Source organism: Lissotriton vulgaris, chromosome 1_1, assembly GCF_964263255.1.
Source record: "Lissotriton vulgaris chromosome 1_1, aLisVul1.2, whole genome shotgun sequence".
Lineage (NCBI taxonomy): Eukaryota > Metazoa > Chordata > Amphibia > Caudata > Salamandridae > Lissotriton > Lissotriton vulgaris.
In genome coordinates, this window is record NC_141685.1 from 1,319,274,833 (window position 1) to 1,319,299,221 (window position 24,389).

At 52.1% G+C, this 24,389-nt stretch overlaps 1 pseudogene; it reads left to right on the forward strand.

The window, feature by feature from the left end:
• The first annotated feature begins 14,160 nt into the window (after positions 1-14,160).
• LOC147749075 (uncharacterized) lies at positions 14,161-17,723 on the forward strand (annotated as a pseudogene).
• The last annotated feature ends 6,666 nt before the right edge of the window (positions 17,724-24,389 follow it).

The following is a 24,389-nucleotide window of genomic DNA, read 5'->3' on the forward strand; positions in this document are numbered from 1 at the left end:
TGGTCTATTGTTTCAAGATCCACCACTGGTTCAGGAAGGCACTTCTTAGCCTGAGACCTTGTCACTGCAAGGACATGAGCTGAAATCCCTAGCATTTCTGCATGAGTCCTGTACTCCACTTCTGACCAAACTGAGCTTTCAAGATCATTGCCTAACAGACAGTCTACTGGGAGGTCTGCACTCACAACAACTTTCTTTAGGCCATCTACCCCTCCCCAGGAGAAGTTCACAACAGCCACACTATGTGAAGTAGTGGAGTTGCTTGCATTGGTCACTAGGTAACTTTCACCTAGTACAATCTGACCAGGGTCCACAAAGTCTGGTGTCACCATAGTGACACTGGCACAAGTGTCCCTGTAGGCCTGAGCCAGTTTCTCATTGATTAAGGGAGTCTGCCTATATTTGCCCAGGTTACTGGGGCTTACTGCAGTGGTCAAAGATAAGTCCACATCATATAGGAGAACTGCCTGTGTGGGGATTCTGACTAGGCCAGATTCCACCTCAGTACCCAAGGTTAACCCTACTATCCCCTTAGGTTGTGCACTACCACTGCTGACTGTACTAGGGGTGCAGTTGCTTTAGGAGCTGCAGTGGCAGGAACTGGATTTTTCTTAGTGCATTCACTGCCCCAGTGTGAAACTGATTTGCAGGTATTACACCAAGGTTTCTTTGGGCCATCATTCTTCTTTTTCTTGTTTCCATTTTGGGAACCCCCCTCCTTATTGCTAGTTTGGGGGCCTGAAGACTTCTGGTCTTTTTCTTTATCTTTCTGATTCCCACCCTTCTGGTCTGTTTTCTTCTGGTCACCATGGTTCTGTGTTTTCTGCTTAATCCTTGTGCTGACCCATTTGTCTGCCTTCTTTCCCAATTCTTGGGGAGAGGTCAAATCAGAGTCAACAAGGTATTGATGCAACAGCTGGTTCTGACAGTTATTAAGGATCTGCTCTCTCATTATAAGATTGTACAATCCTGTATAGTCTGAGACTTTACTTCCCTGCAGCCAACCCTACAGAGCCTTAGTGGCACAATCAACAAAATCAGTCCAGTCCTGAGTCTGTGCTTTTTGGGTGTCTCTGAACAACAACCTGTATTGCTCAGTGGGTAGGCCAAACCCTTCAATAATAGCACTCTTCAGGACAGAGTAGTTTTTGGCATCCTCAGGTCTAACAGTGAGGAGCCTATCCCTCCCTTTCTCAGAAAAGGAGTACCATAAAATTGCTGCCCACTGGTCCTCAGGGACCTGCTGTACCATGCAGGCCCTCTCAAGAGCAGTCATCCATTTGTGGATGTCATCCCCTTCCTTGTAGGGGGGCACAATTTTTGTCAGGTTTCTATTATCATAGGCCCTGTCTTTTTCTTTAGGAACTTTGCTGCCACCAGTGGCATCTAAGCCACACAATTTTCTTTCTCTTGCTAAAGCAAGTTTAGCTTGAGCCAAGGCTACCTCTTCCCTTTCTATTTGGAGTTGGACAGCCCTCATCCTGGCCCTATGCTCTTTCCTCTGGGAGGGAGTCATCCCTCTTTGAGATTCTCTTGAGACACTAGAAACATGAGAATCCCTTGATAGAGATCTCACCCTCCTGTTGTCTGGGAGAATTACGTTATGAGATCTGGGGAGGTGCTGGCCCTCTCCATTCCCATGTAGGTCCAGATTGGCCTGGTTAAGCCTGCCAACCTGTACCTGGGTCACCCTCTGATCCTGATCTTCAGGCTCTTCTACATCTGAGCCTTCCTCTTCCTCTTCCTCCTCCTCTTCTTCTTCATCTGGAAGATCCTCATTCTCAGGGGAGTTTATCCCCTCACCTGACTCTAAGGGAGCCTGACTCACCTTATTTAAGTCACCCTTTTCCAGGATAGCTATCAGGGAAGGAATAGTAGGGCCTCTGCCCTTTTTTAGCCCCCTGACTGTGCACAAGGCACTCAGGTCTTTGTGGCTAAGGTTGTCATATCTGGAAGTTGCCTTGGTAGGGTCAACTGTTACAGGAGCAGAGCCTGAGGTTCCACCTGTATCAGACATGACTGCTAGTGAGGTGTAAGTGGTGCACTTACCTACACTAAGTGTTTTCCTACTGTACTTTGCTAGTGAGTTGTAGTCAAGGTGTGCTAATCCCTTTACTCTACAACTACTAAGTTCAGTAGAACTTAATATGCTAAGCTTTTGATTTATATGTACCTAAGGTACTTGATGAGATCTTTCAATTTGATATAAAGATTGCAATGGTAAAACAACAGCAAGCTCAAATCCGCACCGCTGCACACCAATGTGAGAAGTTGGCCTGATATGTAGTGTTTCCAATTCTGGAACCACTTGGTATCAGTCCAAACAAACCCCAAAGATTTCTGGTTGTAAGTCAACCTTGTTAGACAAGCTATCCTAGTGGTAGCATGGACTAAGCAGCCTTAAAGGCTTAACTTAAGAGGTCGTGTTAAGCGAGCTGTTTTACCACATACAATCCTGTAATCAAATGAAAGGACACCACACAAGTATATATTATAAAAATATATGTGTTTATTTCTAAATTAATCACCAGTACTCTTTATGAGGAAAGGGGCCCAAGCGTTAAATCAAAAGCACAGTATAACATACAAAGTTGCACAATTTTGGATGAGGGCGGGTGGCCACTCAAACCATATACTAAAAAAATGGTATAAGAGATACCAATCGAACAGTGGTTAGGCCTAGGGCCTAGAGAATCGCTGGGAGCAGTCAGGACTAGCAATGCTGAAGTCGGGAGTAGCCCACGGAATTCGGGTGCAGCACGGAAAGTGCGGCTTGCACCAATGCAATGTCAATGGTGCGTAAAAGTTACACAAAGTGAGTTTAAAGATACTTCCGCTGAACCTAGAGGAACAAAACTTAAGACACAGACCCTAGAGGTGTGTACCAGTGTAGGAACACCGGCGTTGCAATGTTACCTCACCCACAGGAAGTGGGTGCACAGGGTCGAAGTGGCGTCGGGTTTTGACACGCAGGCTCTTGGTGCTTGGAGCTGAAGAAGCTGCAGGCGATGTGAAGCAGAAGTGTCCGGTGTGATCCAAGGGTGGATCGAAGTCGAAAAGTACCTGAAAGCAGAGGGGACAGAGTCTGGGTCACTCAGCAGTGACCAGGGTGGAACCAGGACGGAACCAGGCAATGTCGGGCGCAATCAGGTGGTTGTTGAGAGGCTTCTCTCCGCTGTCACGTGGGCTCTGGGGCATCTGCGACGTCCAGGAGCAGGTCACGATCTGTCCCACGTAGGCTCTCGCCGTCAGCACTGTCGGCTTCAAGATTGCAGCAAACAGCACTTGGCAAAAGCAATCCACGCGGAACCGGGAGATTGCTTCTCACTCAAACCAGGAGGGTCAGAGTGGGGGCTCCTTTTCACAGGAGCTGGTGCAGCTCTGGAGCAACCAGAAAAGCAAGTGGTATTCAAGGTTTCGTCGGCACAGGGGCCACAAGCCAGCTGACAAGTGACCGGGCCAACGCGTCGAGCCAACACAAGCAGAAGGGCCCCACGCAGCACTCGTCAAGTGTGGAGGGGGTAGCTTTGGTGCAAGTGTAGCTCGGGGTGGGGGCTTCTCAAACCCCAGTGCACAGCTTCGAGGATCACTCGTGGGATGCACGGTCAGCGTCTTGTGGCCTTTTCAAGATGGCGTGCCCCGCGCTTCCGGTCGCCTCCACTGGTCTCAGCTCTGCAGGGACTGTGGATCGGGCTGGGAGAAGGCAGGCAAGCTTAATCTCGTCGATCTCTGTCGCTCGAGTTCCGGCGGGAACTGCAACAAAGCAAGGGTCGAGGGCTGGATGGTGCCTGTTTGCACAGGGTGGTCACTCCTTGACCACAAGGGAGATTCTTCAGTCTTCTATGTTGAGTAGAATGTCGAAGGGTCCAGAATTCGTTTCTTATGTTTCTTCAGGATGATCTGAGTTGCATTGGCACTGCTCCCACTCTTATTCGAATCTGGTGGGCTGGACATCATGCTAGGTCCCCTCCTATGGGTGGGACCCAGGAAGGGGGTGGTTACACCCCTTTCCTTTGATCCAGGCCGCGCTGGGACTGGGGCTGGGATGCCCCAGAACCGGTTTGGCCGGGCCTTGTGCTCCCCAGGCAGTGTCTGGTTTCTTTGAAACCTCCCTGCTACAATCCACTATCTCCTGTCTGGGGTGGTTTGACACCGCCCTGCGACAGGAAACCCTTTGTCCAGGCCACCATATGCTGAGTTTCGGTCAGCAGCAGGAGGCCAGACCCGTGTCTGTGGCAGAGGCATCCATTTTGTGGATCTGAGGCTCATTTTAAATCAACCGTGTTTCAGTAAAGTAACATGTCCTATCCCTCTAGAAGGGTGGAATGCTACCCCCGTCGCCAGAACTGGCGAGGGGGTAGTATTTCAATTTGTATGACACCTTACACTACATGTTTTGATAAAGCCAAACCAAAGTTGCTATATAACCGCGAGGATTATAAGGCGCTTAAGAGTATATGGTATGGCATTATCCCGGATCAGCTTAGGGAGTTGTTCCCGACAGCTGCAGACAGGCTCAGCTCATGCCAGAGCTCCATCTCACATAAAACCACGCACTCTGCCTCCAGGATTGATGAGGCCTTCCATAGGAGTGGTTCACAGGTTTATATGTGTCCAGATATAGGTTTAGATATAGGTATACTATATCTAAGCAAGGGGTGATTACACCCTCTTGCCCCAGCTGAGTGATCAGCCAGTTGTGTCAATCTAAGAACCAGCCAGGGGTGGCAAAAGCTATGCTTCAGCCCCTGGTAGGCCTTGGTGGCACCTATGCCCTGAGCACCTATAGTGCATGGTACAGGGGCTGACAAGGAGTCCATTTCCAATTGTGGTATGTACCTATAGCACATGTATCATAAATTTAGAGAGAGAACAGCAGGCTGGGGGTCTGATTAGCAGGCCCACAGCCTCAGTAAGTCAAAAACCAGTGAAGCAAAAAGCAAAAATTGGGGTGACCATAGGATAGCAGACCCTACTCTCCTACACAAGAGCAGGCAGCATTCTCGCCGCCTGATGAGCCAAGCAGCACTGGGGCCAACCCCCTCTGTGCTGCCCCTTCTGGTGATCCTCCTCCTGGATCACGTGACACCTGGTCCCTTATTACTCACGCCCCTTTCAGGCCCACAACCGCCCGATGGACTAATGGGGTGCCGACATGGTTTCTAGGAACCTCCCATGAGGCTCCTGGGCTCTGGCACCCTTATGTGCCGTGCAGAGGTACCCTTCTGTACTCATTTGCTTCCAGATCGCCCTGTAACTCCGCCACAGCTCTGGCGGTGGCCACAGTTGCCGACAGAGCCCCCCACCAAAACAGCTCCTTTCTCACTTGCAACTTCTCATTTACAGGCGTCCTGCCAATCCACGGGAAGGAGAACCCAGGTGTATCCCAATAGCCCTTGACGATAGACCGCCAGTGTCTCATGAAACCAAAAGTCATTCTGGCCTGTGAACTTATGCCAAGAACTAATCCTCATATGGGAAAGTTCCACTGCTTCACATGACTCAGCCCCGTGCCAGCTCTGGGCGGGCGGATTCAGACACTATGGCTCACATGGCCCCCTGAATTTGTTGATCTCACCTAGCTGCCGTCCAACTAGCACCGTGTGTCATGCACACCTGTGCCCCACATCTAAGGAACAGCAGCCCACTTGTTCGCTGACCGCTCCCACACCCGCCTGCCTGCTTTAGGCTAAAGCGCGAGAAGGATTATACTTTAGCCTTTGCACAGTCCTTTTGCTTTCTAAATCCAGACGCACCTCAGTGTCCATAACTAGAAGATGTGACAATGAGCAAGAGAGGCCCTCCTGCCCTTGCCCGGTATCCCTTGATTGTTATGGGGAACGCCAGCTCAGCTCCCTCCTTGGAGAAACCCCATAGGCATACCTGCTCAGAGATTGTCTGATTTTATACAGTGCCCACTGTCGGTCATATGGAGCCTAACATTAAGGATTGACCAAGTCCAGCATATCCCAACCCTAGCATATTCACGAATGGGGGGGCGGGGCTTCAACTGCCCATACTGAGCAGCCCCAGGGGTGGAAAATAATCTGCCCGCTGAATTAAATTAGTTGAACACTGGAAGTGCCAAATGCTCTATTACATAATCTTTTGTGCTTGATACCTTGTTCCCCCCTCCCCTGGGACGGTAGCCCAGGATGACCTTAAACAGTCAGCTTGGTGTGCTACCACAAACCGTAGGTCATGAGAACCTTAAGAAGCACACAATTTTCACCTGGGTGTACCCTTCAATGAGACTAGCTCCACACAGCTGTAATGCCAGAAAGACATATATTCAACCTATTTAATTGTTTTGCCACTTGGTACCCTGCTGGTTGCAGCTCTGTGTTTTTGTGGAGCGCACGTGATCCTTTGACTGGGTGTGAGTGTTTGATTGATTCAGATGCTCCGTCCATCACCACCCCCTTTTGTACCGCTTTTGGCCGCCATAAGTGTGGCAGGGTATGCTCAGACGTGAGTCCCTTGCTCACTTTGCCACTGGATTCAAGCAAGCCGGGCTGAAGACGGCTGGAATGCCAGAGACCGGTCCTCGGAAGCTTGTTTCCGGTCCAGGGAAGACATGGCTTGGCAGTTCGGGCTGGACTGTTCCCATGAGGCACAGGGTCAGACTGATTTGCATATAGCCATGTCTGAACTGGGGTGGCAGAGTGGGCTAAAGAACGGTGATGGATTAAACCCAGATCTTTTGACTGGGTGGGAGTGTTTGATTGATTCAGATGCTCCGTCCATCACCACCCCCTTTTGTACCGATAACCTGTGTATGTTACCCACTCACTGATGTATCGCTAACTGCCCTTATTTGGATTGAAGGAATGCTGAGTGATTCCTGATAACTGTGGACTTAATACTCCAACCCAGTTTGACCCCAAAATTTGGGACAGGCCAAGAAGTAAACATGCCATTCAAGGTAATCTACCCCAGCATTGACTATCAATTATACTTTCCCACCGTTGGGCCGGTGACCGGTAGCAAAGGCAGACAGAACCTGGGCATAAGATCACAGTTTCCTAGAGTAAAACTACAATTATCCCGCACCATTATTCCAGGCAGTGAGTGTGCCCCATGCGTTACCCCCCAGTTCTGTGTGCTCCAAACCCTAGTGCACCGTGTCCCCGTATGTGCCTATCACTCTAGGGTGACTAAGTCCTACTATGCCTCCTTCCCGGATAAACCCAGTACAGACTGCCAGAGTCCGTGAACCACTGCAGGGTGGCCTGTTAAGCTAAGCCCACCCAGAATTCACCTGCCAATGCGAGAGGACCAAGCATTTATTGCTTCTTAAACCATCACTGTCGGTGGTAGGCACGCCCACCCGGTGAAACCACGCTACATGGGTAACGGTTGTCTCCCGCAGGCTTGTGTTACCCAAGTCTCGGTTCTCCTGCGGCAGAGTGCCTAACAGGCAACCTCCTGGTTGTGCAGTCAATGCAATTTGGGCATGGCTGACCCATCCGCTGGCATTTAGTGCTAAGCTTAGTGTGCACCCGGCTGGGATTTTGCGGCTTCCGTCATTGCCTCCGGATTTATACTACAAAACCACACTACACCTACAACCCGCCAGTACCATGGGCTTTAACAATGCTCGTTAGTTGTATAAGATAACTGAAGCCACAATTCAGGATTCACTGCATAGCATATTGAAAATGCTGCCCTTCTGAAATGGCGGGACTGTCACCTTTATGTGTTGAACATTACATAAAATGTCTCCTTAAAATGCACAGCGAGCTCAACCGCAAATGGGACCATTACACTAAGCCACAGCACCCCTCAACTGAAATCAACCATACACCCCTGTAAACAGGTAAAATGTGTGTAAAATCAGTCGTAGCCCAACTAAACCATTAGAAGCAGTTTACCTGGTGCATTTTAGAGACGTATCAGGTACTAGACAACCTGACCCTTCTATCTGAAACCCGATAATCATTAACAGAATGCCAAGTGACTTCAAAAACAGATATATCAACTGTAATAGATCCACACCATGAAAAGGCTCTTGCCATAAGAGGGATCGCAAATAAGGTGCTTTCTTTACCTGCCTTCGCATAATCTACAGTCATGTGGCCTTGGCTGGCTCGATATCATTAGGAGAAGGCCAAGTGACTTAAAAAAAGGCATATCAACTGTTACAGTTTCACACAGTGCAAAGGCTCTTGCTAAGAGGGAACCTCAAATAAGGTGCTGTCTTAACCTGCCTTCGCATAATCTGCAGCCATGTGACCTTGGCTGGTGGTGAGCTATACCTGAACATAACGGAAAAGGAAAACTCTGGAACTGCAGCCATGAAGGTTAATTAAATGGAGACCCCTGTACCAAGGCAACTCCTCAGGAGTTTATCCTCGCAAAACTGAAGTCATAGACAATCCACACCTGTAGGGGTACCAGAGCATGTTGAAAAGGATCATTTAATAGCCTTCTTGAATGCTTTAAACCTTTGATGCATAAGGATGCTTTGACCCCCTTTGGAATTACCCACATTTATGAAAGGTCCCTAGATTTTCTGTTAGCCACCCACAGGTTCGTCAACCCCATGTGCCTGCAAAGAACACAGTTCCTTGTCAAATTGGCACCAACCAAGTACAAGACTCTTTTTATTCTCCTCAACCTGTGCGAGCAAAACTAACACCAACCGTCGCACTACCGACCCACAGCGCTCCGATTAAATACCCCGGTATGCCTCCCTGCAAAGCTTCACCATGCACCGCTTGGGCCATGAGTTCCACACTTACAACATCACGAAAAGGTTTCTTTTAGATCAAAACCGAACCTCCTATATACTAAGTGGTAGAGTCACCCATTATTTTCAGTAATATTAGTGACCTGATGCTGTGTTACTGTTTGAAAAAACATGTCACCATCCCCAAATATTGTATGCAAACACAATTAGAAATTGGAATAGTGTGTCTGTGCACTGTCAGTAACTCTTCCCAAAGTGGGCATGAAAGAGCTGGACTGTATCAAATTCAAAGCTGTTCCAAGGAGGGGCCCCCAAATAAGTTTCTACCAAGGGCAACTGATAATACTACCACATGTGCTGTTGTGCACGAGTATGCACTCCTGACCTCAAAACTTAAAAAATGCCGTGTTGAACGGACCAAAGCCCCCCACACATCCTGAAGAAGACTGCATTGTCAAAAGAGAGAAGGTATTAATCAATCAATGTGCGCCCAGGCAACATCAGGCACGTCTTTGCTTCCCCCACTGACCATCAACAGGCCCCCTTGTCAAGCGTACCTTGCTGACTGCACCAGGGAGGCCCACCCTTGGTGATCACTCGAAAGGGCAATCATTAAACAAATGTGAGATTACACTGAAGCTGTCCCACCCGAGAACTTGCTAACAGCCATGGAGCTGGGCTGCCTTTCTCTGATTTCCAAAATTCGGCAACCTTGTCACACAGTACCTAAGAACAAAGTATGGGCCCGCTGTGTACACTATTGGGTGGGAAATGGGGGGAACGGGTCCGCTATGCCACCCCGGGTGTCGAGAAAGCTGAAATGTGGCATGAACCTGTATCATGTACCCACCGGAATAGGAAATCACAAGGGCGCCCCACTCAGCTGTTCCCCCAAAACACAAGTCCCAGGTAGCTTACCTTGACAGGAGGGCCTCACCGCCTACAGTAATCACTAGATTGCGTACTGAGCCCCTCTATCGGCGTGGAGAGACTCCACAATGACAAAATACACTGCCCAATCCTTTCTGGCCTCCACATGCTCTTTCAGATGATGCTAAAGTACTAGACCGCGTCCCTCCATCAACCTCACTGGCCTGCTTTTTCCTAAGAAAAATCTGTACGCTTGCCAACTCCAGACCTTAAGACCTTTGCATATTTAAATGGGGTTAAGACCACAATGTGGATGATTTACAAGAGGTTCACCCACCTCATATTTACCTGTAGATCATCGGGGCTCAGGATTTACATATTTGCAGCACCCCATCTCGCCAACTAGTTGGCTGTTGCCCTAGAGTCTTAGCTACCAATACCATTAAGACATGGGGTTGTCCGCTGCCTTCTGAGGCCTCAGTCGGGGTTGTTACTCAGCTGATCCCATCCGACAACCTAACCCGATCCCACCAGTCTGCGGGCCCTGGCCAGAATAACCCGGGAGACAGGATACATACATAAACATACTCTACTACTGTAACATTGTGACTGGACATTCACGCTCTTCTTATGAGGTTGAAAAACACAATTATATCTGCAGCCCGCTGCCACATGAAGGTGTGTTGCGTGCATAATCGGAAAACCAAAGAGAATTTGGAGTTCAACTATATCACGAGGAGGGAAGTGAAAATCAGCTGCAACTTCCTTGCTGAAGAACTGTGCTTGCCCGAGGCCACGCAGTGGCCATAAGGAGGGCGGGCCCCTAGTCCCAGAGGGCTGCCCCCGCCCACCTTGTGGCCAGCCACTCCTCACCAGGGCAGGCATCGCCCGGTAGGAGGTAGGCGGGTCGCTGACGCACGTCCGGACGGCTGGGAGGAATCTCAGAGGGTACATTACTCCCTTGCACCATTGGGGAGGCCTCTTTGCCGCTACGGATGTCGCGCTGCAGCTTCGGGACACTCTTTTACGGGACACTCTTTGCGGTGAGTGTGGCCTACGGGCCTAACCCCCCCTCCGCCTACTCCCTCCCTGTGGAGGTATGAGTCATGGCTAGGCGGCCGCTTAGCGACAGGTCGCTGTGGAGGTGGGGGTTGCGACTCGGCAACAAGATTTTCCTCCGGGAGTGGGCTGAGGCCTACAGGCATGCGCCCCTCCTAGTCCCTCCCCGCCCCCCGTGCTTGCTCCTCCTGGGGGTGCGGGCATTACCGGTCAACCCACGGGGTCGTTTAGGCTGCTCCCAGGGTTGTGTGCTCCTCCCCCTCCTCCATGCCTCCCTCTCCTTGGTGAGTCGGGCGTTAACAGGGGCTCTTATCGTAGGCCCACATGGGTGGAAGAGCCGAGCGTTGGCCAGGCGGGTTCCCCGACGGCTTTAGCGCGTGGGAGGGGGCAAGGCGCAAGTACCTTTATCTCAGGGCGCATCGTGTCGGTCTCGGCCCGGGCCCTGAGTGGACGTGTGTATCTTCTTCATCCACTCGGGCTGGGTTGGGACCGTGAGGTGGCGTCGGTTTGTTCCTAGCTCCCACCTTTTGGTCCCCGATAGAGCCTAGAGGCGGCTCGCCTGCTGGATGCCGATGCGGGGCTAACGGAGTTTAGCCCTCCCCCCGGTGGTGTCGAGTATCGAGTAATATGAATTATGTATGTTTTGCTTCTGTGCATCACAGTTGGTGCTGGGGACAGGCTTTGTTAATGGGGTTACCGGGCACTATTTATCGAGCGTTCGTAAGTATGCAAACGCTTACACACTTTCGTTCTTTGCATTTCTTTTGTGGTGGGGTGGTATTTGTGTGTTACCCGCCATCTTTAATAGTGCAACCTGTCCGGAAGTTTTATTTATACTATCGCTTATCATGCAAATGCTTACACACTTCTGCTGTTTGCATTTCTTTTGTGGTGGGGTGGTATTTGTGTGTTGACCCGCCATTTTGAATAGTGCAACCTGTCCGAAAGCTTTATTTAGACTATCGCTTATTCTATTGGACGAATTTATATTATGTTATCGCTGTATCCATTGTTAGTATTATCATATGTGGTGGGCGGTATTCATGTGCGGGGCTGCAATGTCTCTAATGTGGCATTTCTTTTATGACATGCGTAGTGCGGAGGCCCCGAGCACTTTATTTGATGCCTAACGCTTTTCCTTTGCACTGCCACGTGGTGGGGGTGCCGCCATGTTATGGTTGCATGCCGTTGGGACATGAATCGGCAAGGGGATGTATTGTTTCCGGGTGTGCACGTGGCCTGCGGCAACGGTGTTCACTAGGGGTGTGCTGGCGGTCAAGGTTGGACTTCGCAGGTCGTTTTGCGGCGCATCCTCGTATTACTGTGTCTCCCTGGTTCTTGTTTTTGCACCAGCTTTTACCCCCTGCCCCCCCCCCCGCCCCTCACCCTGGTGCTCAGGCGCCATTCCGGGATTTGGCTGCGTTCGGCAATTGGTTCTGCGAGGCTCCGATGGTTCAATCTCCGGGCCTCGTTTGAGCGCAGTCGCAGCTGGATCCTTGACGCGCTGGCCCGACATGGCTGGGTGAAGGGCGGGCTCAATGGCATGGCCGTGGTATTTCTCATCGGCTCGAGTCTTGGCTATGTTTCCGCTATTCATGTTTTCGCTAATTCGCCTCCGTGTCCAACATTTCTATGCTGTGTGTTTTAGCATTGGGCGTATGATTGGTTAAACCGCCTCTGGTGTGGCTGTGAGTCCGGCGTCTTGTTGCAGCAAGCAGCCGGGTGTTGGACAGATCTGTAGCTAGTCGCGTGGGTCGGCTACAGGGGCACTATGCGCTGCTCCAGGTCCCACGTAGCTTAGTCAGCTTTGGGCCCCATTTCTAACTGTGTCCTTTCCTCCCGTTGCAGGCCCCGCTCGCATCCCCCCCCCTTTTCGCACTTCCCGGTGACGCGGTTTCTCACAGCTTCAGCTACTTTCTGGGAGGTATGTATTTGCGAAGCGTGGGGGGCTGGCTCAGGAAGGAGCCGTGTGTGGGGAAACCTGTTGATAGTATGAGGCCTCCCTTTGGCGGGGCTGGGTCCAAGGAAGCCATATTGGCAGGTGCCCTCGCGCCCCTCCTACAACCTCTGCGCCCCTGCAACAGGGCGTTTTGTGGTGTGTGTATATGTAACCGGTTTTGTCCGTCAGTCGTGGGTATTTTTGCCATGTCTAAATTCTGTCTTCTTCCACGCAGTACTTGCCCTCGTCTTCGGCATCGGGCCTTGGGGAGCTGTCCCTCCTCCCCCACCCCCCTCCCTTGCTTTCACGGCGCAAGGAACAGTTCTGCGAGGTATGTATTGGTGCCTGTGGGGATCCGGGGTGTGGGCATGTCGGTGTGCTGGACATATTCACAGTCCAAACTTCCCATTCACTTTTGTCCCTATTAACAATGCAAGGTATGGGTTGGTTACCCTCGCCGACTTATGGTTTCGTTGCTTGATGTTGTTTGATTTTCATTCCTATGCAGACAGTGCTTCGCTGGATATTCTCACATTCTTCTTTGTTAGTATGTCACTTTCTTCCCACAGATAGCATCGCGTCAGTTCTAGGGTCGCTCTTTAATCGCGTGTAGGTTGTAAGTCCTGCTGTCTGCTCTTCGTTCAGTATTTGGTCTGTTTGGCTCACGGTCAATTTTTCTTTCAGGAGAAGAGCCAAACATAACATGGAAAGTCAGGGGTCCCCTCCGCTTTTTACACAGACGTCTCAGGTCGATGATTCGGGATAGGACCCTCCCAGGATGCCCAGATGAAGGCACTATTGGACATGATCAAGGCTAATGGGGTCGCTCTTTAATCGCGTGTAGGTTGTATGTCCTGCTATCTGCTCTTCGTTCAGTATTTGGTCTGTTTGGCTCACGGTCAATTTTTCTTTCAGGAGAAGAGCCAAACATAACATGGAAAGTCAGGGGTCCCCTCCGCTTTTTACACAGACGTCTCAGGTCGATGATTCGGGATAGGACCCTCCCAGGATGCCCAGACGAAGGCACTATTGGACATGATCAAGGCTAATGGGGTGGCGTGGGCCAGTGAACTTTTGTCGGCCAACCCCCTCAAAGCCCCCGGGGTTGCCCCCGCCCCCCATGCCCCAGAAATAGACATTGTGGAGGACTCTGGCACGGCAAGGCCCAAGCGTGTGAGGAAGCCGACAGTGAAAGACTTCCCAGCGGAGCCCCCCCAAGACCAGGGCGGCCGAACCCGTCAGAAATGTCATTGTGCATGCCCCCGCCTCACCCCCGGCGGTGACCCTGGCTAGCCCCACCCCACCCCCTCGCCCGGTGGTTGCTACTGCGGAATTTGCCACCCGGGAGGATCTGGGTAAGCTCACGGACACCCTAGCTGTTTTTATGTCCGAGGACAGAGCAGGTTTGCTTGCCGCTCCGCTACAGTCTTGACCTCCGGGGGGGTTCCCGGGTGGTGGAGCCTGCTGTTATGGTTCCCCTTCCTTTGTCGGGGGATGCAGCTGTTGCTCGTGTGTGGGGCGGGCTTCCTGTGTTAGGGGGGGCATCTGCGCAGCGCCTTTTGGCCCTCTTGTTGAGGTGGCTCCCCAGTCAGAAATTGCTATGCCTACCTCTGCTACTCCTCTTATTCCTGCCCCAGAGCTGCTTCACGCTCCCCCTGTGCACTTAGCTGCACCTGCGCCCCCAGCTGCTTCTGCGCTTGCCCCTGTTGTGGCCCCCACGTCGCCTGCGCTCATAGCGGTACCTGCGCTCCCAGCTGCTACGGCACCTGCCCCTGCTGCGGCCCCCACGTCGCCAGCGGTGCTGATGACTATGGCTCCTTTGTTGTCGGGCAAATGCTCCCTCGCCTGGCAGGTCCCGCAGGCAGCGAAGGAAGGCATTTGGCGAAGAGAATTCATTGACATCTTTTCTCTCCTGATGTTGGGTGCCGATGGTGTTGACGTTAGGAAAATGGGTTCTAAGGATGAGGAAAACAAAGCTTGTTTCCAGTCTTGGCCTGAAAAAACGATCAAGAACTGGAGACAAGCTTTTTCAATATTGGCTGCAGTCATCACAGAGCGCTTCCCAGATCAGGCGCAGGGTTTATTTCAATACGCGAGTGTCATTACCGATGAAGCGGAATCCTCCACTGGCATGGGGTGGTACTTGTATGACTGTGAATTTCGCAAGAAAATGTCGGTCTGTCCAGAGTTAGATTGGGATCAGGTGGAGGTTAGACTCTGGATGCAACATATGGGGAAGGGTAAATCGGAAGCCGCGGCCAAAGCCAGCATTCAAGTTAAGAAGGTTGAAACAAGTAAAGGTTCCTCAGAGAAAAAAGGTAACTTCAGGCAGTCCTTTCGAGGGGGGCGAGGCGGGGGGGCGTTTCAATAGACAGGTTAACAGGAAGGGCTTCTCAGCAACATGCAGGTTGTTTAATGCAGGTAATTGCACCTGGGGAAAGGTGTGCAAGTTTGCGCACTCCTGCAGTAAATGTGGTGGGCCCCATCCTGGGTCAACTTGTGACAAACGCGATGCCACCACTAGCGTTTCCAGCAAAGACAAATAAGACCCTTTCCAAAGCATTTCCGCCTAGCGCCCTTCCTGCCGCGCTCTCCACCACCCCCCGCCCTTTTCCCTGCCTGCCCACGTGGATCACATTGCTTGTGTTGTCTCCAGCGGAGACTCCCCCCTCATTCACTCTAAGGGCCCGTCTCCAGTCATTATCCCGAACTTGTTGGCCTTGCTGTGGTCCTACCCCAATGATAAAGACAGGAATGTTCTGACTTTAGGTTTTCTGGAAGGTTTCAGGATCCCTTACCAGGGTCCCAGGGTCAGTAGGGACGCTGAGAATCAGAAGTCTGTTAGGGAACTCCCTGAGATCGTAGACAAGAAAATCTGCAAGTAAGTGTCTTTGGGGAGGGTGGCGGGCCCGTTCACATCTCCCCCCCTTGAAGACTTTGTGGTGTCCCCGCTGGGTGTGGTCCCCAAAAAGGAGCCGGGGGCTTACAGGTTAATTCACAACCTTTCCTTCCCAGAGGGCAACTCTGTGAACTCCTGGCTACCAGAAGGGGCCTGTTCTGTCTCCTACTGTTCCCTGGACATGGCTATTGACCTAGTGAGGAGAGCGGGGGAGGGAGCCTGGCTTGCAAAGGCTGACATTGAGGCAGCATTCCGTTTATTGCCCGTGCACCCAGACAGCCAGCACCTGCTGGGCTTCAAGTGGAAAGAGGAGTACTATTTTGACAAATGCATGCCAATGGGTTGCGCCGTCTCATGCGCTTTCTTTGAGGCTTTTAGCACTTTCATACAATGGGCCCTCTCCGCGAAGTATGGCGTCACTGCTGTCACATTACCTCGATGACTTCCTTTTCATTGGGAGGGAGGGCACGCAGGAATGTCAGGAGGGTCTGAATTGTTTCATTGACTTGGCTAGTCACTTGGGGGTGCCTTTGGCGCCTGGCAAGACTGAGTGTCCGGCACAGGTCCTGACTTTCCTGGGCATAGAGTTGGACACACTTACGGGTGTGTCTCGACTCCCGGCTGAGAAGGTACTGGGACTGAAACGGGACATTCAAGACTTGCTGGGAAGGGACAAAGCACCGCTAGGGGTCATCCAGAGTCTCCTGGGCAAACTAAACTTTGCGGCTAGAGTCATCCCGGTGGGTCGTGTGTTTGCTAGGCGGTTAGCCAGGGCCACTGCTAAGGTCTCCAAACGTCATCATTTTGTAAAACTGTCTTCAGGCCTAAAGAAAGATTTGTTGATGTGGGCTGAATTCCTGTCAGACTTCAACGGGACTGTCATTTGGAGGTCTCCTTGGGTGGATATCCCCGAAATCAGTATGTTCACTGATGCCTCTGGGTGGGATGGTTTCGGGGCAATTCTGGGGGAACTGTGGTGCGCGCAGGAATGGCCCAATGGTTGGCACAAGTGGGGGATCACTTCCAACATAACTGTCCTGGAACTCTTCCCCATTGTGGTGTCGCTACATCTATGGCCGGGCCCATTGTCCAACAGGAAGGTCCTGTTTTGGTCGGACAAAATGGCGTTGGCGCAAGCCATCACCGGTCAAGCAGCTAGTTGCCCCTTAGTTCTGTGCTTGCTACGAGAACTGGCCAGCAGGAGCCTGCGCTGCAATGTGGAATTTAGGGCTAGGCACATTGCGGGGGTCACAAATGTCGCGGCTGACGCTCTTTCTCGTTTTCAGTGGGACCGTTTCCAGGCGGCCTGCCCACAGGCGAGAGAGGAGATAACCCCCTTTGCACCAGGACTTTGGCGCATCTTGGAGTGGAGCAGGAGCTGAGAGAGTTAGGGGAAAAGTCTTTAGCCCCAGGTACGAGGAGGCGCTATGCTAGTCACCGGGCCACATTCCACAAAGCCATTGCTGACTTAGGTTTGGTGGCCCTTCCGTTGGAGGACAGAGGACAGAGTACAGGCCTTTGTAGTTTGGGCCAAGAAACAGAACAAATCCCACTCCTGGGTCTGCGGCCATTTGGCGGCCATCAGTCACGAGGCGAGGTTGAACGGGGTGGGTGATCCAGCCAAGTTTTTTGTAATCAGGGCAGCTTTGAAAGGTTGGGCTCGGGAAGAACCGAAGACTCCTGATGACAGGTCCCCCATCGAGTTCCCCACGTTGCAGGCCATGTTGGCGGGCTTGCAGTCGGTGGTACACTCGCACTACGAGGCTTCCCTCTTCTCTGCGGCCTTCATTTTGGCATTTTTCGGGGCATTCCGGAGCAGTGAGTTAGTCGCACGATCCAAGGCAGATCAGTCTGGGGACGCCCTTGGGGTGGTGGACATTTGTTTTAAGGAGGGCCTGTCTATCACGCTCAGACGGTCCAAGACCGACCAGGCTTACAAAGGGTCAGTCATTCGGTTGGCCCCCTCGGGGATCCCCGTTTCTGCCCGGTGTCTGCCTTACAATCATACCTGGCGCTTCGTCCTGCGGGAATGGGTTACCTTTTTATCCACTTTGATCTCAGCCCCCTGACCAAATACCAGATTGATAAAATAATGGTAGCATGCCTGGATTGTGCTGGTTTGTTGATTAGGGGAAAAGGTTCTCCAGCCATTCCTTCCGCATAGGGGCGGCCACTCCGCTTTCAAAGCTGGTTTGCAGCCAGACAAAGTTCAATTGGTAGGGCGTTGGGAGTCTTCCTGTTATAAACGATACATTCGCCCTTGAACTAGATACCCCGGCACGTCCATGTTCTTTGTATATTTGTTTGCTGTGTTTCAATTTCAGGCGATTATGCCTTTTATGTTTGTGTGCACTCTGATTCAATATACAGTCGTGAATATATTGCATCTTTTCTTTGACAGGGTCAAGAGAGTGGGTCTTGGGGCATTCCACAGTCGACAGGTTGGGCCGGTGGGCAACAATCAGGAACTGGACTCGGTTCTTCAAGAACATTGACTGTGTTTGGCTGGGTTTTCCTGGCATGCGCTGGAACAGTTTGTTGCACAGGTTGCGGGAAGCCCTCGCTATGGCAGGGCCTCCTCCTCAGCACTTGGTAATTCACCTGGGTGGTAATGAGCTGACGAATCTGGGGAGATCTACCTTGCTGCAAAAAATGAAAATGGATCTTGGGGTCATCTGCGGGCTCATGCGCAAGTGTGAGATTTGGTGGTCCGAAATAGTGCCTAGGAGAACTTGGCAGGGCGCTAGGTCTCGTGAGGCAATCGAGAGGTCCAGGAGGAGAATCAATAGTGCTATGAAAAGGTTCACCCAACGTAGGGGACTGGACTTCATAAAACATGAAATGATTCAGGATAAAGTCAGGGGTTATTTTGAGGCGGATGGTGTTCATCTCACGCCTGTGGGCTTAGACCTGTTCCTCCTCGATCTGAAAGAGGCACTTCTGAGCAAAGGTTGCAGGTAAAGAAGAGTAGCAGTTGTGGGGGGCCCGTGCGGCAGCGGGTACTACCGCACGGGCTGTGGCGGAGTTACTGGGTGATCCGGAAGAAGAGAGGTGCAAACACTGTACTTCAGCGGGCATATAGGGGTGCCAGAGCCTAACCTGTAACCTCATGGGAGGTGCAGGAACTTGTGTCGGCGCCCCAGTAGTCCTTCGGGCGGTAGTGGGCCTGTGCAACCAGGGGTTTGCCTAGACACGCCCCCCAAGGGGCGTGTGTAGTATAATTATAATAATTGTGCAGCAGTTGGGTGGTTCGCCACTGTGCTGATTGGCTCAACAGGTGGGCAGGTGGCGAGAATGCGGCCTGCCCTTGGATCGCCCGTAAGATAACCCACCATCATTGCATATGTTGTATGTAATAAACCTGCAGCATTTTTTCCCAAACTTAACACTTGTGTCTGTGTGTTATTTGCGGGTTTGGGCATTGTGGGGCGGGGGGTGCTTGTGGCCCTGATGTGACTATGTGCTTGCTCGAGGCCGCGCAGTGGCCATAAGGAGGGCGGGCCCCTAGTCACAGAGGGCTGCCCCCGCCCACCTTGTGGCCAGCCACTCCTCACCAGGGCAGGCATCGCCCGGTAGGAGGTAGGCAAGTCGCTGACGCACGTCCGGGGCGGCTGGGAGGAGCCTCAGGGGGTACATTACTCCCTTGCACCATTGTGGAGGCCTCTTTGCCGCTCCGGACGTCGCGCTGCAGCTTCGGGACACTCTTTTCCCGCCCTTCCTCGAACCCAGAGTGTCTGCTTGAGGGGGGCTCCTGGAGGAGCTTTAATGTGTTCCTTTTTCATTGCAGGCGGAGTTACTGGGCGATCTGGAAGAAGAGAGGTGCAAACACTGTACTTCAGCGGGCACATAGGGGTGCCAGAGCCTAACCTGTAACCTCATGGGAGGTGCAGGAACTCGTGTCGGCGCCCCAGTAGTCCTTCGGGCGGTTGTGGGCCTGTGCAACCAGGGGTTTGCCTAGACACGCCCCGCAAGGGGCGAGTGTAGTATAATTATAATAATTGTGCAGCAGTTGGGTGGTTCGCCACTGTGCTGATTGGCTCAACAGGCGGGCAGGTGGCGAGAATGCGGCCTGCCCTTGGATCGCCCGTAAGATAACCCACCATCATTACATATGTTGTATGTAATAAACCTGCAGCATTTTTTCCCAAACTTAACACTTGTGTCTGTGTGTTATTTGCGGCTTTGGGCATTGTGGGGCCTGATGTGACTATGAATTGAGAGGCGTGTGCTGGATGTAACAGATTCCGGCAGTGCCACCCGGTGGCCAAAACACCGCTATTCTCATTCCTACAAATCGGGACTATAACTGATTGTTAGCTGCCTACGATAAGAAGCCGCAACTAAGGGTTGTGTATGATATTGCGCACGCTTTGCGATAACAGCAAACAAGTTGACGTGCAATTTGCCCTTCCATGCACTTTCCTGAGCAAAAAGCCTGCTCATCGTCTGCCACACTTGGTCAGGCACCCTGAGCAGTTGACTCTCTTCCTACCACCCGTACCTTCTAATCCCGGTGCGGGAGGGAAGTCCTCTGGTGATAACTTGTACACAAAGATGACCGCATGGCTTGGACATTCAAGACTGTAGCGCTAGGCTAGAAAATCCATCGTGCCCAAACAATAGTCCCGCCTACTGGGGTAATCGTTCCCAAAGCAAAAGGCGGGGGAGAGAGATGACTTTAATTATATTATACTGATTATGGCTTCTGTTAATTCCGGATTCCTAAGCAGCAAATTCCTGTCCTTTAAAGAGCAGCATTGCGTATCCTGTATTGTCGCGCCGCATTGCCATGAACTTGGCACGGTAGAGAATTAATTTGCCCCTCTGCAAAGAGGTATTGACGCGCTACGAGCGCACGTAAATCTCGCAAAACAAACCCCCAACTGTGCCCCTTCACCCTGCTCTGCAACTGCAGCTGATAATTGACCGCCCCATAGAAGGAGACGTCATGTAACATAGCGGGCAAGGAAACACCGCGGATCAGGTGGCGGGGGAAACTACCTTTTTTTTTCCCCATGTATATAAAGGCGAGACTCGACCCAAAAGTATGGATCGCTTACATGAGCCCCGTTATACATTGCACCTTTAGGCACGGAAGAGATTTGCCCAGAATCACCGGTTGTGGCGCGACCCCCGAGGTTTGAACCCTGGTTCCCTCACCAAGGTCAGCAGCGCAAACTCGACCTGACAGTATGGAGCACATGCATGAGCCCCGTTTGTTACATTACACATTCAGGCACGGGAGTGAAGTGATTTGCCCAGAATCACCGGGTGTGAGCGCGAGCCCCAGCACCAGAGTCGGCTGCGGGAACTCCACCCAAGAGTATGGAGCGCTTTTTTTAAAAAATTTTTTTTGTAATCCTCATTTGCATTCATTGGCTCCAATCTGTCAAGACAGAAGACTACCGCAGAGCAGAAAGTCAGGCAGTGCCTCTGTACTGACTCAGCTTCAGCTGGCGGGGATAGCGTAGGAGGGATGGTGAACAAAACCCCTTCAGTATCAGCTGGCAGGCCATGAGATTCTAGCATGCGGGTTGCTTTGTTGGACAATAGTGCCCGGAATACCGAGGCCCTTTAAGCAACGACACAACTGTGGCGGAGCCAGAAAGTGAGCCATGTCAGCATTAATCATCGGACCTGGGGAAAAAAAAAAAAAACAGGTGTCAACATGGCCTCTCCAGCAGCTTCCAAAAGGCTCTTTTCCATTGATTTCCTCCCCTTGCCAAATCAAGTTTCGAGATCTGGAGGATTGAAGAACGCCATTCATAGAAGGTGGGTGGCAAAGCGTCTTTCCAGTGTCTACAAATTTCCCTGCTGGCCGCCAGAATGGAATAGAACACTAAGTTGGAGGCAGCGTTACGAGTTTTTCCACTCAGGCCAAAAATGACTAAGCCCAAATCGATGGTGACCTGACAATCCAAAATCAAAGACAATTTACTACTTATGGAATCCCAGAATGGAGTGATTTGTGGGCATTCAAAAAACATGTGGATGTCGGACGCCGCCACCAATCCGCATCTTGGGCAGGAGACAGGCCCTGTCTGGGAAAATTTTGACAGTCTCTGCGGGGAGTAATAAGCTCTATGTATTGTAAATACGTGGTTCCTTCGAAGCCAAGCAGGCTTAACCAAATCCCACAATACTCTGCATGAGGTTAACCAAAGTTCTTCCACATCTTCTCCTGGCATAGACTCCGCCCACAATTGCGTTGGAAGACAGAATTTACCGTCTGATTCCTCTATGATCATGTTATACCAGAGCGAGATCTCTTTTTTTATAGGTGGTTTGTCAAGCAGGCATGCTTCTTGTTCGCTCACTCCCCCTAAAGGGAGTCTGCTGTTACGTGAGGGCAGTGTATTCTGCGCCTGGGCCCAACTTGAAATTTGTAAATATTTAAATCTTGAAAATCTCGGTCCGACTTTGTTAGTAAAGTAGTTCCATGGAAGCAGAGATCCATCAGAAAATAAGTCTCCCCAAGATGCAATACCTGCCTCTTTGAGTGGTAGGGCTAATGCGTCTTCCGCCCAGGGAGGGGGTGCAGGTAGGTCCCATATTAGAGCTCTGCTTGAAAAATATCCTAGATTAATCGAGTATCTCACTCTGTACCATGTATTGGCCATCCCCTGTAGTATCTTCAACTTTATCTTTTTAAAGAATTTGGGATCTCCAAACTTAAAAAGGAAGCTGGCTTGCCCAACTCCCTCACAACTCAACAAAGTAGAAAACATAAGGCCCAGGCCTGAATCGGCTGGTGTTTTAAAAAGCATGCGTGCATGCGTTAGCTGGAATACCCATGCATAAGCCTGAAGGTCTGGGCCCGCTGTATGGAGCGCTTTTGTGACACAAGGATTACATTACACATACGGGCACGATTACACATATGGGCCCGTGAGAGATAATTTATATTTATATTTATATTTATATTTATATAGCGCCTTATCACCAACGGTCGCTAAGCGCTAAGTAAAATTGTTGGTAGCTTGTGTCCCTTCAAGCATACAAGGATTCGTGTCAAATATTTCTATCAACCCTGGGGATCGAACCCTGCTTGCCCATGTAAGTTCAAGGACCTCAACGTGCTGCGCTATTCCGTCTTGTCGATTTGCCTAGGATCCCCGTATGTGAATGCGACCCCAAGGCTCGGACCCTGGTTCCAGCACCAAGGTCGGCAAAGCGACTCAATTCTCAAACACTGAACCTTCTGCCTGAGATAAAAGGTGTTGAGTCCCTCCCCCGCAAGCCCAGTGACTTTCGTGCGGGGGTGGGGCAGAATGTGCGCCCAGATGCCCGGGCTGCAGGTAGTGCCTAGTCCTGTGCTACAAACTCATTAACCTAGCCCCCATGTGTCCGTCCCCCCCATGGGGGCAGGGACGTGCAGGAAGCCTAGACCACCTCGCGGCGTGGGGGCGGGGAGGAGGCCTAGCTCCCTAAGGGTTTGCCGCGGTGTGGAGGCCGACCATAAAACATTCCTTCACATGCGCTCCCTTTATTGCCGTAGCAAAGCGCTGCCCTTACGGGCCTAAAAACGCTGTAACTCGATGCCTCGCTCGCCCAGAGAGGGCCGCATCATAGCCACCTGTAAAGGACGTACAATAGGGCTAACTAAATAATCGTTAACATTAAGATCAAACGCTACCTTACGGGCCTAAAGCGCCGTAGCACGATGTCTGGACCCCCAGTGACAGCCCCTACATAGCCTCCTGGGTAGAGATGAAACCGTAAAATAAGAATATTTAACAAGTCGCCGCCCAAAGCAACTGAAAAGCTCTACCATTCGGGCTTTCAAGCACTGTAAAATGCCGGGCCCCGGGGGAAGCACAGTCGCAGACTAGTCTTCCCCCGGGGTCTTTTGCGCACTGATAGGACAGGCAGGGGAAGGGGAGTAGTTTAGGGGGTGGGTATAAGGCGCAGGGGAGGAAGGGAACTTCCTCTTCCTGCGCCTGGCACCATCGGGAGGGTTAGTGAAAGGGTAATTTTGTGAATTTATTCAAGTCGCGTGGCTGCCTGACGGTAGCGGTTGAAGTGCTCACGCCATCCGATTGAGGAACAGCGATGTTGGGAGTGTCGGCGGAGGAGGTGCGGGCGGCCCTGTTGCTGCTGGCACGCGCGGGGAGAGAGGATCTCCTGCAGCCAGGTGTGTTGGGTCAGTCTTGGGTGGGGTGTACCAGGACACCGCACGCGGCCTCGGCGGCGGTCATAGCATGCCAGGAAGATGAGGCAACAGGGCAGGGGCCGGCGACTGGACGAGGGGGGAGCGGAGCACCGAGGGACTCAGCGAGGGGCGGGAAACGCAAGAGCCTGCCCCCGCGAGTCTTCCCCCGCTCCAGTTTCTGCCCGGGGCTTCTGGGGCAGTGACGGGGGGCGCGGAGTCCCCGCTGGGGCTGCTTGGAAATGCCCAAGAGAAAGTAGAAGGGGGGGAGGGGGCAGGGCCGGGCACCCGGCTTTCTGCTCCGGCTGATGACTCCTCTGGGGCAGAGGGGGCAGCCCAGGCCTTTGAGGAGGGGGAGCATGCGGAGGACCTGTCCTTGGGGCTGGTCAAGTCTGGGGGCCCAGGGTCAGGGGTCGCGGGGCAATGGGATGATGCCCCCATCGACCTGTCTACCAGTTCCAGGGTGCCCACCCCTGCCCCTGTGGGGCGGGAGTCAGCTGGGAGGCCTGTGGAGGAGGGGGCGATTTCTGTGCCTGGGCTTCTGGATGTTGGGGGGGGGGGGTGGGCCCCGGGACTGGTGCTAGGGGGTTGTTACCCGTCCGGGGTGGGTTTCATGGGCTATTGCCCACCCATACCCCCGCAGATTTGGGGCACCATGTCGTGGGAGGACAGGAACAGGGAGCAGAGGATCCTGGATCCAATCCGGGAGGTCAGGTGGGCGGAGCAGTCCAGGGCCAGAGTGGGGGCAGTGTGGGGGCCTGAGATTGAGGGGCCTCCTACC